At 44.5% G+C, this 10,805-nt stretch overlaps 16 non-coding genes across 16 annotated transcripts; all 16 read right to left on the bottom strand.

Annotated features, from left to right (window-relative positions):
• Positions 1-592: 592 nt before the first annotated feature.
• Positions 593-711, bottom strand: LOC130397196 (5S ribosomal RNA). Its single transcript, XR_008899795.1, has one exon. It is a non-coding gene; the product is annotated as a 5S ribosomal RNA (ribosomal RNA).
• A 528-nt stretch (positions 712-1,239) lies between these two features.
• LOC130397193 (5S ribosomal RNA) lies at positions 1,240-1,358 on the bottom strand. The gene has a single exon (XR_008899793.1). It is a non-coding gene; the product is annotated as a 5S ribosomal RNA (ribosomal RNA).
• Positions 1,359-1,887: 529 nt separating this feature from the next.
• Positions 1,888-2,006, bottom strand: LOC130397192 (5S ribosomal RNA). The gene has a single exon (XR_008899792.1). It is a non-coding gene; the product is annotated as a 5S ribosomal RNA (ribosomal RNA).
• Positions 2,007-2,535: 529 nt separating this feature from the next.
• On the bottom strand, positions 2,536-2,654 carry LOC130397191 (5S ribosomal RNA). The gene has a single exon (XR_008899791.1). It is a non-coding gene; the product is annotated as a 5S ribosomal RNA (ribosomal RNA).
• A 529-nt stretch (positions 2,655-3,183) lies between these two features.
• Positions 3,184-3,302, bottom strand: LOC130397190 (5S ribosomal RNA). The gene has a single exon (XR_008899790.1). It is a non-coding gene; the product is annotated as a 5S ribosomal RNA (ribosomal RNA).
• Positions 3,303-3,830: 528 nt separating this feature from the next.
• LOC130397189 (5S ribosomal RNA) lies at positions 3,831-3,949 on the bottom strand. The gene has a single exon (XR_008899789.1). It is a non-coding gene; the product is annotated as a 5S ribosomal RNA (ribosomal RNA).
• Positions 3,950-4,478: 529 nt separating this feature from the next.
• LOC130397188 (5S ribosomal RNA) lies at positions 4,479-4,597 on the bottom strand. Its single transcript, XR_008899788.1, has one exon. It is a non-coding gene; the product is annotated as a 5S ribosomal RNA (ribosomal RNA).
• Positions 4,598-5,116: 519 nt separating this feature from the next.
• On the bottom strand, positions 5,117-5,235 carry LOC130397187 (5S ribosomal RNA). Its single transcript, XR_008899787.1, has one exon. It is a non-coding gene; the product is annotated as a 5S ribosomal RNA (ribosomal RNA).
• A 528-nt stretch (positions 5,236-5,763) lies between these two features.
• LOC130397186 (5S ribosomal RNA) lies at positions 5,764-5,882 on the bottom strand. Its single transcript, XR_008899786.1, has one exon. It is a non-coding gene; the product is annotated as a 5S ribosomal RNA (ribosomal RNA).
• Positions 5,883-6,411: 529 nt separating this feature from the next.
• Positions 6,412-6,530, bottom strand: LOC130397185 (5S ribosomal RNA). The gene has a single exon (XR_008899785.1). It is a non-coding gene; the product is annotated as a 5S ribosomal RNA (ribosomal RNA).
• Positions 6,531-7,059: 529 nt separating this feature from the next.
• On the bottom strand, positions 7,060-7,178 carry LOC130397184 (5S ribosomal RNA). The gene has a single exon (XR_008899784.1). It is a non-coding gene; the product is annotated as a 5S ribosomal RNA (ribosomal RNA).
• A 529-nt stretch (positions 7,179-7,707) lies between these two features.
• On the bottom strand, positions 7,708-7,826 carry LOC130397182 (5S ribosomal RNA). The gene has a single exon (XR_008899782.1). It is a non-coding gene; the product is annotated as a 5S ribosomal RNA (ribosomal RNA).
• A 529-nt stretch (positions 7,827-8,355) lies between these two features.
• On the bottom strand, positions 8,356-8,474 carry LOC130397181 (5S ribosomal RNA). Its single transcript, XR_008899781.1, has one exon. It is a non-coding gene; the product is annotated as a 5S ribosomal RNA (ribosomal RNA).
• Positions 8,475-9,003: 529 nt separating this feature from the next.
• Positions 9,004-9,122, bottom strand: LOC130397180 (5S ribosomal RNA). Its single transcript, XR_008899780.1, has one exon. It is a non-coding gene; the product is annotated as a 5S ribosomal RNA (ribosomal RNA).
• A 529-nt stretch (positions 9,123-9,651) lies between these two features.
• LOC130397179 (5S ribosomal RNA) lies at positions 9,652-9,770 on the bottom strand. The gene has a single exon (XR_008899779.1). It is a non-coding gene; the product is annotated as a 5S ribosomal RNA (ribosomal RNA).
• A 529-nt stretch (positions 9,771-10,299) lies between these two features.
• On the bottom strand, positions 10,300-10,418 carry LOC130397177 (5S ribosomal RNA). The gene has a single exon (XR_008899778.1). It is a non-coding gene; the product is annotated as a 5S ribosomal RNA (ribosomal RNA).
• Positions 10,419-10,805: the final 387 nt, after the last annotated feature.

Genomic DNA, 10,805 nt, shown 5'->3' with positions numbered 1-10,805 from the left:
GACCCTGCTTAGCTTCCGAGATCAGACGAGATCGGGCGTGTTCAGGGTGGTATGGCCGTAAGCAATTAGTGCAGGCGCAAAACCAGGTTTTATACAGTAGCACATAAGGAGTGAGAAAGCTGCTGAGGCTCGACGTTACACTTTTACAAAAACAATCATTAGTTAGATATAAACGGCAGTAATTGATTCAGTAGGACTCCTTATCCATGTAAACGATCATTGTGACATCTGAATTCATTAATTATCTGAAATACACTGCGTGTGCGTGTGATGTTAAATGTTTGAACCAAGGTTAACGGTTAAAGTGTCAGAGAATGGGTGGTGATTTTTTGACGTCCTCCCATGATCTGAAGTGAGCGTGCGTGTTTGTGTTGGTGAAAGTTTAAGAAATGTACAACTGTCGGTTCAGCTCTCTGGTGCTCCCTGCTGGCAGTATCACTATACTGTCCTCATGTTTCACAAAAATAGTTTTGAGAGACGTTGTCAGTTTTTGTATGTTGCTTAAATCCTCCAAAGCGGTTGGCAGTAAACATCAGGTCACGGTACGCCACGGTAGGCCACGGAGTCAATGAGCTCGAGTTGAAAAAGAAAAAGCTTACAGCACCTGGTATTCCCAGGCGGTCTCCCATCCAAGTACTAACCAGGCCCGACCCTGCTTAGCTTCCGAGATCAGACGAGATCGGGCGTGTTCAGGGTGGTATGGCCGTAAGCAATTAGTGCAGGCGCAAAACCAGGTTTTATACAGTAGCACATAAGGAGTGAGAAAGCTGCTGAGGCTCGACGTTACACTTTTACAAAAACAATCATTAGTTAGATATAAACGGCAGTAATTGATTCAGTAGGACTCCTTATCCATGTAAACGATCATTGTGACATCTGAATTCATTAATTATCTGAAATACACTGCGTGTGCGTGTGATGTTAAATGTTTGAACCAAGGTTAACGGTTAAAGTGTCAGAGAATGGGTGGTGATTTTTTGACGTCCTCCCATGATCTGAAGTGAGCGTGCGTGTTTGTGTTGGTGAAAGTTTAAGAAATGTACAACTGTCGGTTCAGCTCTCTGGTGCTCCCTGCTGGCAGTATCACTATACTGTCCTCATGTTTCACAAAATAGTTTTGAGAGACGTTGTCAGTTTTTGTATGTTGCTTAAATCCTCCAAAGCGGTTGGCAGTAAACATCAGGTCACGGTACGCCACGGTAGGCCACGGAGGCAATGAGCTCGAGTTGAAAAAGAAAAAGCTTACAGCACCTGGTATTCCCAGGCGGTCTCCCATCCAAGTACTAACCAGGCCCGACCCTGCTTAGCTTCCGAGATCAGACGAGATCGGGCGTGTTCAGGGTGGTATGGCCGTAAGCAATTAGTGCAGGCGCAAAACCAGGTTTTATACAGTAGCACATAAGGAGTGAGAAAGCTGCTGAGGCTCGACGTTACACTTTTACAAAAACAATCATTAGTTAGATATAAACGGCAGTAATTGATTCAGTAGGACTCCTTATCCATGTAAACGATCATTGTGACATCTGAATTCATTAATTATCTGAAATACACTGCGTGTGCGTGTGATGTTAAATGTTTGAACCAAGGTTAACGGTTAAAGTGTCAGAGAATGGGTGGTGATTTTTTGACGTCCTCCCATGATCTGAAGTGAGCGTGCGTGTTTGTGTTGGTGAAAGTTTAAGAAATGTACAACTGTCGGTTCAGCTCTCTGGTGCTCCCTGCTGGCAGTATCACTATACTGTCCTCATGTTTCACAAAAATAGTTTTGAGAGACGTTGTCAGTTTTTGTATGTTGCTTAAATCCTCCAAAGCGGTTGGCAGTAAACATCAGGTCACGGTACGCCACGGTAGGCCACGGAGTCAATGAGCTCGAGTTGAAAAAGAAAAAGCTTACAGCACCTGGTATTCCCAGGCGGTCTCCCATCCAAGTACTAACCAGGCCCGACCCTGCTTAGCTTCCGAGATCAGACGAGATCGGGCGTGTTCAGGGTGGTATGGCCGTAAGCAATTAGTGCAGGCGCAAAACCAGGTTTTATACAGTAGCACATAAGGAGTGAGAAAGCTGCTGAGGCTCGACGTTACACTTTTACAAAAACAATCATTAGTTAGATATAAACGGCAGTAATTGATTCAGTAGGACTCCTTATCCATGTAAACGATCATTGTGACATCTGAATTCATTAATTATCTGAAATACACTGCGTGTGCGTGTGATGTTAAATGTTTGAACCAAGGTTAACGGTTAAAGTGTCAGAGAATGGGTGGTGATTTTTTGACGTCCTCCCATGATCTGAAGTGAGCGTGCGTGTTTGTGTTGGTGAAAGTTTAAGAAATGTACAACTGTCGGTTCAGCTCTCTGGTGCTCCCTGCTGGCAGTATCACTATACTGTCCTCATGTTTCACAAAAATAGTTTTGAGAGACGTTGTCAGTTTTTGTATGTTGCTTAAATCCTCCAAAGCGGTTGGCAGTAAACATCAGGTCACGGTACGCCACGGTAGGCCACGGAGTCAATGAGCTCGAGTTGAAAAAGAAAAAGCTTACAGCACCTGGTATTCCCAGGCGGTCTCCCATCCAAGTACTAACCAGGCCCGACCCTGCTTAGCTTCCGAGATCAGACGAGATCGGGCGTGTTCAGGGTGGTATGGCCGTAAGCAATTAGTGCAGGCGCAAAACCAGGTTTTATACAGTAGCACATAAGGAGTGAGAAAGCTGCTGAGGCTCGACGTTACACTTTTACAAAAACAATCATTAGTTAGATATAAACGGCAGTAATTGATTCAGTAGGACTCCTTATCCATGTAAACGATCATTGTGACATCTGAATTCATTAATTATCTGAAATACACTGCGTGTGCGTGTGATGTTAAATGTTTGAACCAAGGTTAACGGTTAAAGTGTCAGAGAATGGGTGGTGATTTTTTGACGTCCTCCCATGATCTGAAGTGAGCGTGCGTGTTTGTGTTGGTGAAAGTTTAAGAAATGTACAACTGTCGGTTCAGCTCTCTGGTGCTCCCTGCTGGCAGTATCACTATACTGTCCTCATGTTTCACAAAAATAGTTTTGAGAGACGTTGTCAGTTTTTGTATGTTGCTTAAATCCTCCAAAGCGGTTGGCAGTAAACATCAGGTCACGGTACGCCACGGTAGGCCACGGAGTCAATGAGCTCGAGTTGAAAAAGAAAAAGCTTACAGCACCTGGTATTCCCAGGCGGTCTCCCATCCAAGTACTAACCAGGCCCGACCCTGCTTAGCTTCCGAGATCAGACGAGATCGGGCGTGTTCAGGGTGGTATGGCCGTAAGCAATTAGTGCAGGCGCAAAACCAGGTTTTATACAGTAGCACATAAGGAGTGAGAAAGCTGCTGAGGCTCGACGTTACACTTTACAAAAACAATCATTAGTTAGATATAAACGGCAGTAATTGATTCAGTAGGACTCCTTATCCATGTAAACGATCATTGTGACATCTGAATTCATTAATTATCTGAAATACACTGCGTGTGCGTGTGATGTTAAATGTTTGAACCAAGGTTAACGGTTAAAGTGTCAGAGAATGGGTGGTGATTTTTTGACGTCCTCCCATGATCTGAAGTGAGCGTGCGTGTTTGTGTTGGTGAAAGTTTAAGAAATGTACAACTGTCGGTTCAGCTCTCTGGTGCTCCCTGCTGGCAGTATCACTATACTGTCCTCATGTTTCACAAAAATAGTTTTGAGAGACGTTGTCAGTTTTTGTATGTTGCTTAAATCCTCCAAAGCGGTTGGCAGTAAACATCAGGTCACGGTACGCCACGGTAGGCCACGGAGTCAATGAGCTCGAGTTGAAAAAGAAAAAGCTTACAGCACCTGGTATTCCCAGGCGGTCTCCCATCCAAGTACTAACCAGGCCCGACCCTGCTTAGCTTCCGAGATCAGACGAGATCGGGCGTGTTCAGGGTGGTATGGCCGTAAGCAATTAGTGCAGGCGCAAAACCAGGTTTTATACAGTAGCACATAAGGAGTGAGAAAGCTGCTGAGGCTCGACGTTACACTTTTACAAAAACAATCATTAGTTAGATATAAACGGCAGTAATTGATTCAGTAGGACTCCTTATCCATGTAAACGATCATTGTGACATCTGAATTCATTAATTATCTGAAATACACTGCGTGTGCGTGTGATGTTAAATGTTTGAACCAAGGTTAACGGTTAAAGTGTCAGAGAATGGGTGGTGATTTTTTGACGTCCTCCCATGATCTGAAGTGAGCGTGCGTGTTTGTGTTGGTGAAAGTTTAAGAAATGTACAACTGTCGGTTCAGCTCTCTGGTGCTCCCTGCTGGCAGTATCACTATACTGTCCTCATGTTTCACAAAAATAGTTTTGAGAGACGTTGTCAGTTTTTGTATGTTGCTTAAATCCTCCAAAGCGGTTGGCAGTAAACATCAGGTCACGGTACGCCACGGTAGGCCACGGAGTCAATGAGCTCGAGTTGAAAAAGAAAAAGCTTACAGCACCTGGTATTCCCAGGCGGTCTCCCATCCAAGTACTAACCAGGCCCGACCCTGCTTAGCTTCCGAGATCAGACGAGATCGGGCGTGTTCAGGGTGGTATGGCCGTAAGCAATTAGTGCAGGCGCAAAACCAGGTTTTATACAGTAGCACATAAGGAGTGAGAAAGCTGCTGAGGCTCGACGTTACACTTTTACAAAAACAATCATTAGTTAGATATAAACGGCAGTAATTGATTCAGTAGGACTCCTTATCCATGTAAACGATCATTGTGACATCTGAATTCATTAATTATCTGAAATACACTGCGTGTGCGTGTGATGTTAAATGTTTGAACCAAGGTTAACGGTTAAAGTGTCAGAGAATGGGTGGTGATTTTTTGACGTCCTCCCATGATCTGAAGTGAGCGTGCGTGTTTGTGTTGGTGAAAGTTTAAGAAATGTACAACTGTCGGTTCAGCTCTCTGGTGCTCCCTGCTGGCAGTATCACTATACTGTCCTCATGTTTCACAAAAATAGTTTTGAGAGACGTTGTCAGTTTTTGTATGTTGCTTAAATCCTCCAAAGCGGTTGGCAGTAAACATCAGGTCACGGTACGCCACGGAGTCAATGAGCTCGAGTTGAAAAAGAAAAAGCTTACAGCACCTGGTATTCCCAGGCGGTCTCCCATCCAAGTACTAACCAGGCCCGACCCTGCTTAGCTTCCGAGATCAGACGAGATCGGGCGTGTTCAGGGTGGTATGGCCGTAAGCAATTAGTGCAGGCGCAAAACCAGGTTTTATACAGTAGCACATAAGGAGTGAGAAAGCTGCTGAGGCTCGACGTTACACTCTTACAAAAACAATCATTAGTTAGATATAAACGGCAGTAATTGATTCAGTAGGACTCCTTATCCATGTAAACGATCATTGTGACATCTGAATTCATTAATTATCTGAAATACACTGCGTGTGCGTGTGATGTTAAATGTTTGAACCAAGGTTAACGGTTAAAGTGTCAGAGAATGGGTGGTGATTTTTTGACGTCCTCCCATGATCTGAAGTGAGCGTGCGTGTTTGTGTTGGTGAAAGTTTAAGAAATGTACAACTGTCGGTTCAGCTCTCTGGTGCTCCCTGCTGGCAGTATCACTATACTGTCCTCATGTTTCACAAAAATAGTTTTGAGAGACGTTGTCAGTTTTTGTATGTTGCTTAAATCCTCCAAAGCGGTTGGCAGTAAACATCAGGTCACGGTACGCCACGGTAGGCCACGGAGTCAATGAGCTCGAGTTGAAAAGAAAAAGCTTACAGCACCTGGTATTCCCAGGCGGTCTCCCATCCAAGTACTAACCAGGCCCGACCCTGCTTAGCTTCCGAGATCAGACGAGATCGGGCGTGTTCAGGGTGGTATGGCCGTAAGCAATTAGTGCAGGCGCAAAACCAGGTTTTATACAGTAGCACATAAGGAGTGAGAAAGCTGCTGAGGCTCGACGTTACACTTTTACAAAAACAATCATTAGTTAGATATAAACGGCAGTAATTGATTCAGTAGGACTCCTTATCCATGTAAACGATCATTGTGACATCTGAATTCATTAATTATCTGAAATACACTGCGTGTGCGTGTGATGTTAAATGTTTGAACCAAGGTTAACGGTTAAAGTGTCAGAGAATGGGTGGTGATTTTTTGACGTCCTCCCATGATCTGAAGTGAGCGTGCGTGTTTGTGTTGGTGAAAGTTTAAGAAATGTACAACTGTCGGTTCAGCTCTCTGGTGCTCCCTGCTGGCAGTATCACTATACTGTCCTCATGTTTCACAAAAATAGTTTTGAGAGACGTTGTCAGTTTTTGTATGTTGCTTAAATCCTCCAAAGCGGTTGGCAGTAAACATCAGGTCACGGTACGCCACGGTAGGCCACGGAGTCAATGAGCTCGAGTTGAAAAAGAAAAAGCTTACAGCACCTGGTATTCCCAGGCGGTCTCCCATCCAAGTACTAACCAGGCCCGACCCTGCTTAGCTTCCGAGATCAGACGAGATCGGGCGTGTTCAGGGTGGTATGGCCGTAAGCAATTAGTGCAGGCGCAAAACCAGGTTTTATACAGTAGCACATAAGGAGTGAGAAAGCTGCTGAGGCTCGACGTTACACTCTTACAAAAACAATCATTAGTTAGATATAAACGGCAGTAATTGATTCAGTAGGACTCCTTATCCATGTAAACGATCATTGTGACATCTGAATTCATTAATTATCTGAAATACACTGCGTGTGCGTGTGATGTTAAATGTTTGAACCAAGGTTAACGGTTAAAGTGTCAGAGAATGGGTGGTGATTTTTTGACGTCCTCCCATGATCTGAAGTGAGCGTGCGTGTTTGTGTTGGTGAAAGTTTAAGAAATGTACAACTGTCGGTTCAGCTCTCTGGTGCTCCCTGCTGGCAGTATCACTATACTGTCCTCATGTTTCACAAAAATAGTTTTGAGAGACGTTGTCAGTTTTTGTATGTTGCTTAAATCCTCCAAAGCGGTTGGCAGTAAACATCAGGTCACGGTACGCCACGGTAGGCCACGGAGTCAATGAGCTCGAGTTGAAAAAGAAAAAGCTTACAGCACCTGGTATTCCCAGGCGGTCTCCCATCCAAGTACTAACCAGGCCCGACCCTGCTTAGCTTCCGAGATCAGACGAGATCGGGCGTGTTCAGGGTGGTATGGCCGTAAGCAATTAGTGCAGGCGCAAAACCAGGTTTTATACAGTAGCACATAAGGAGTGAGAAAGCTGCTGAGGCTCGACGTTACACTTTTACAAAAACAATCATTAGTTAGATATAAACGGCAGTAATTGATTCAGTAGGACTCCTTATCCATGTAAACGATCATTGTGACATCTGAATTCATTAATTATCTGAAATACACTGCGTGTGCGTGTGATGTTAAATGTTTGAACCAAGGTTAACGGTTAAAGTGTCAGAGAATGGGTGGTGATTTTTTGACGTCCTCCCATGATCTGAAGTGAGCGTGCGTGTTTGTGTTGGTGAAAGTTTAAGAAATGTACAACTGTCGGTTCAGCTCTCTGGTGCTCCCTGCTGGCAGTATCACTATACTGTCCTCATGTTTCACAAAAATAGTTTTGAGAGACGTTGTCAGTTTTTGTATGTTGCTTAAATCCTCCAAAGCGGTTGGCAGTAAACATCAGGTCACGGTACGCCACGGTAGGCCACGGAGTCAATGAGCTCGAGTTGAAAAAGAAAAAGCTTACAGCACCTGGTATTCCCAGGCGGTCTCCCATCCAAGTACTAACCAGGCCCGACCCTGCTTAGCTTCCGAGATCAGACGAGATCGGGCGTGTTCAGGGTGGTATGGCCGTAAGCAATTAGTGCAGGCGCAAAACCAGGTTTTATACAGTAGCACATAAGGAGTGAGAAAGCTGCTGAGGCTCGACGTTACACTCTTACAAAAACAATCATTAGTTAGATATAAACGGCAGTAATTGATTCAGTAGGACTCCTTATCCATGTAAACGATCATTGTGACATCTGAATTCATTAATTATCTGAAATACACTGCGTGTGCGTGTGATGTTAAATGTTTGAACCAAGGTTAACGGTTAAAGTGTCAGAGAATGGGTGGTGATTTTTTGACGTCCTCCCATGATCTGAAGTGAGCGTGCGTGTTTGTGTTGGTGAAAGTTTAAGAAATGTACAACTGTCGGTTCAGCTCTCTGGTGCTCCCTGCTGGCAGTATCACTATACTGTCCTCATGTTTCACAAAAATAGTTTTGAGAGACGTTGTCAGTTTTTGTATGTTGCTTAAATCCTCCAAAGCGGTTGGCAGTAAACATCAGGTCACGGTACGCCACGGTAGGCCACGGAGTCAATGAGCTCGAGTTGAAAAAGAAAAAGCTTACAGCACCTGGTATTCCCAGGCGGTCTCCCATCCAAGTACTAACCAGGCCCGACCCTGCTTAGCTTCCGAGATCAGACGAGATCGGGCGTGTTCAGGGTGGTATGGCCGTAAGCAATTAGTGCAGGCGCAAAACCAGGTTTTATACAGTAGCACATAAGGAGTGAGAAAGCTGCTGAGGCTCGACGTTACACTCTTACAAAAACAATCATTAGTTAGATATAAACGGCAGTAATTGATTCAGTAGGACTCCTTATCCATGTAAACGATCATTGTGACATCTGAATTCATTAATTATCTGAAATACACTGCGTGTGCGTGTGATGTTAAATGTTTGAACCAAGGTTAACGGTTAAAGTGTCAGAGAATGGGTGGTGATTTTTTGACGTCCTCCCATGATCTGAAGTGAGCGTGCGTGTTTGTGTTGGTGAAAGTTTAAGAAATGTACAACTGTCGGTTCAGCTCTCTGGTGCTCCCTGCTGGCAGTATCACTATACTGTCCTCATGTTTCACAAAAATAGTTTTGAGAGACGTTGTCAGTTTTTGTATGTTGCTTAAATCCTCCAAAGCGGTTGGCAGTAAACATCAGGTCACGGTACGCCACGGTAGGCCACGGAGTCAATGAGCTCGAGTTGAAAAAGAAAAAGCTTACAGCACCTGGTATTCCCAGGCGGTCTCCCATCCAAGTACTAACCAGGCCCGACCCTGCTTAGCTTCCGAGATCAGACGAGATCGGGCGTGTTCAGGGTGGTATGGCCGTAAGCAATTAGTGCAGGCGCAAAACCAGGTTTTATACAGTAGCACATAAGGAGTGAGAAAGCTGCTGAGGCTCGACGTTACACTCTTACAAAAACAATCATTAGTTAGATATAAACGGCAGTAATTGATTCAGTAGGACTCCTTATCCATGTAAACGATCATTGTGACATCTGAATTCATTAATTATCTGAAATACACTGCGTGTGCGTGTGATGTTAAATGTTTGAACCAAGGTTAACGGTTAAAGTGTCAGAGAATGGGTGGTGATTTTTTGACGTCCTCCCATGATCTGAAGTGAGCGTGCGTGTTTGTGTTGGTGAAAGTTTAAGAAATGTACAACTGTCGGTTCAGCTCTCTGGTGCTCCCTGCTGGCAGTATCACTATACTGTCCTCATGTTTCACAAAAATAGTTTTGAGAGACGTTGTCAGTTTTTGTATGTTGCTTAAATCCTCCAAAGCGGTTGGCAGTAAACATCAGGTCACGGTACGCCACGGTAGGCCACGGAGGCAATGAGCTCGAGTTGAAAAAGAAAAAGCTTACAGCACCTGGTATTCCCAGGCGGTCTCCCATCCAAGTACTAACCAGGCCCGACCCTGCTTAGCTTCCGAGATCAGACGAGATCGGGCGTGTTCAGGGTGGTATGGCCGTAAGCAATTAGTGCAGGCGCAAAACCAGGTTTTATACAGTAGCACATAAGGAGTGAGAAAGCTGCTGAGGCTCGACGTTACACTTTTACAAAAACAATCATTAGTTAGATATAAACGGCAGTAATTGATTCAGTAGGACTCCTTATCCATGTAAACGATCATTGTGACATCTGAATTCATTAATTATCTGAAATACACTGCGTGTGCGTGTGATGTTAAATGTTTGAACCAAGGTTAACGGTTAAAGTGTCAGAGAATGGGTGGTGATTTTTTGACGTCCTCCCATGATCTGAAGTGAGCGTGCGTGTTTGTGTTGGTGAAAGTTTAAGAAATGTACAACTGTCGGTTCAGCTCTCTGGTGCTCCCTGCTGGCAGTATCACTATACTGTCCTCATGTTTCACAAAAATAGTTTTGAGAGACGTTGTCAGTTTTTGTATGTTGCTTAAATCCTCCAAAGCGGTTGGCAGTAAACATCAGGTCACGGTACGCCACGGTAGGCCACGGAGTCAATGAGCTCGAGTTGAAAAAGAAAAAGCTTACAGCACCTGGTATTCCCAGGCGGTCTCCCATCCAAGTACTAACCAGGCCCGACCCTGCTTAGCTTCCGAGATCAGACGAGATCGGGCGTGTTCAGGGTGGTATGGCCGTAAGCAATTAGTGCAGGCGCAAAACCAGGTTTTATACAGTAGCACATAAGGAGTGAGAAAGCTGCTGAGGCTCGACGTTACACTTTTACAAAAACAATCATTAGTTAGATATAAACGGCAGTAATTGATTCAGTAGGACTCCTTATCCATGTAAACGATCATTGTGACATCTGAATTCATTAATTATCTGAAATACACTGCGTGTGCGTGTGATGTTAAATGTTTGAACCAAGGTTAACGGTTAAAGTGTCAGAGAATGGGTGGTGATTTTTTGACGTCCTCCCATGATCTGAAGTGAGCGTGCGTGTTTGTGTTGGTGAAAGTTTAAGAAATGTACAACTGTCGGTTCAGCTCTCTGGTGCTCCCTGCTGGCAGTATCACTATACTGTCCT

This window comes from Gadus chalcogrammus, chromosome 12 (genome assembly GCF_026213295.1).
Source record: "Gadus chalcogrammus isolate NIFS_2021 chromosome 12, NIFS_Gcha_1.0, whole genome shotgun sequence".
NCBI classification, from domain to species: domain Eukaryota; kingdom Metazoa; phylum Chordata; class Actinopteri; order Gadiformes; family Gadidae; genus Gadus; species Gadus chalcogrammus.
This window is presented reverse-complemented; position numbering and strand designations above follow the sequence as displayed.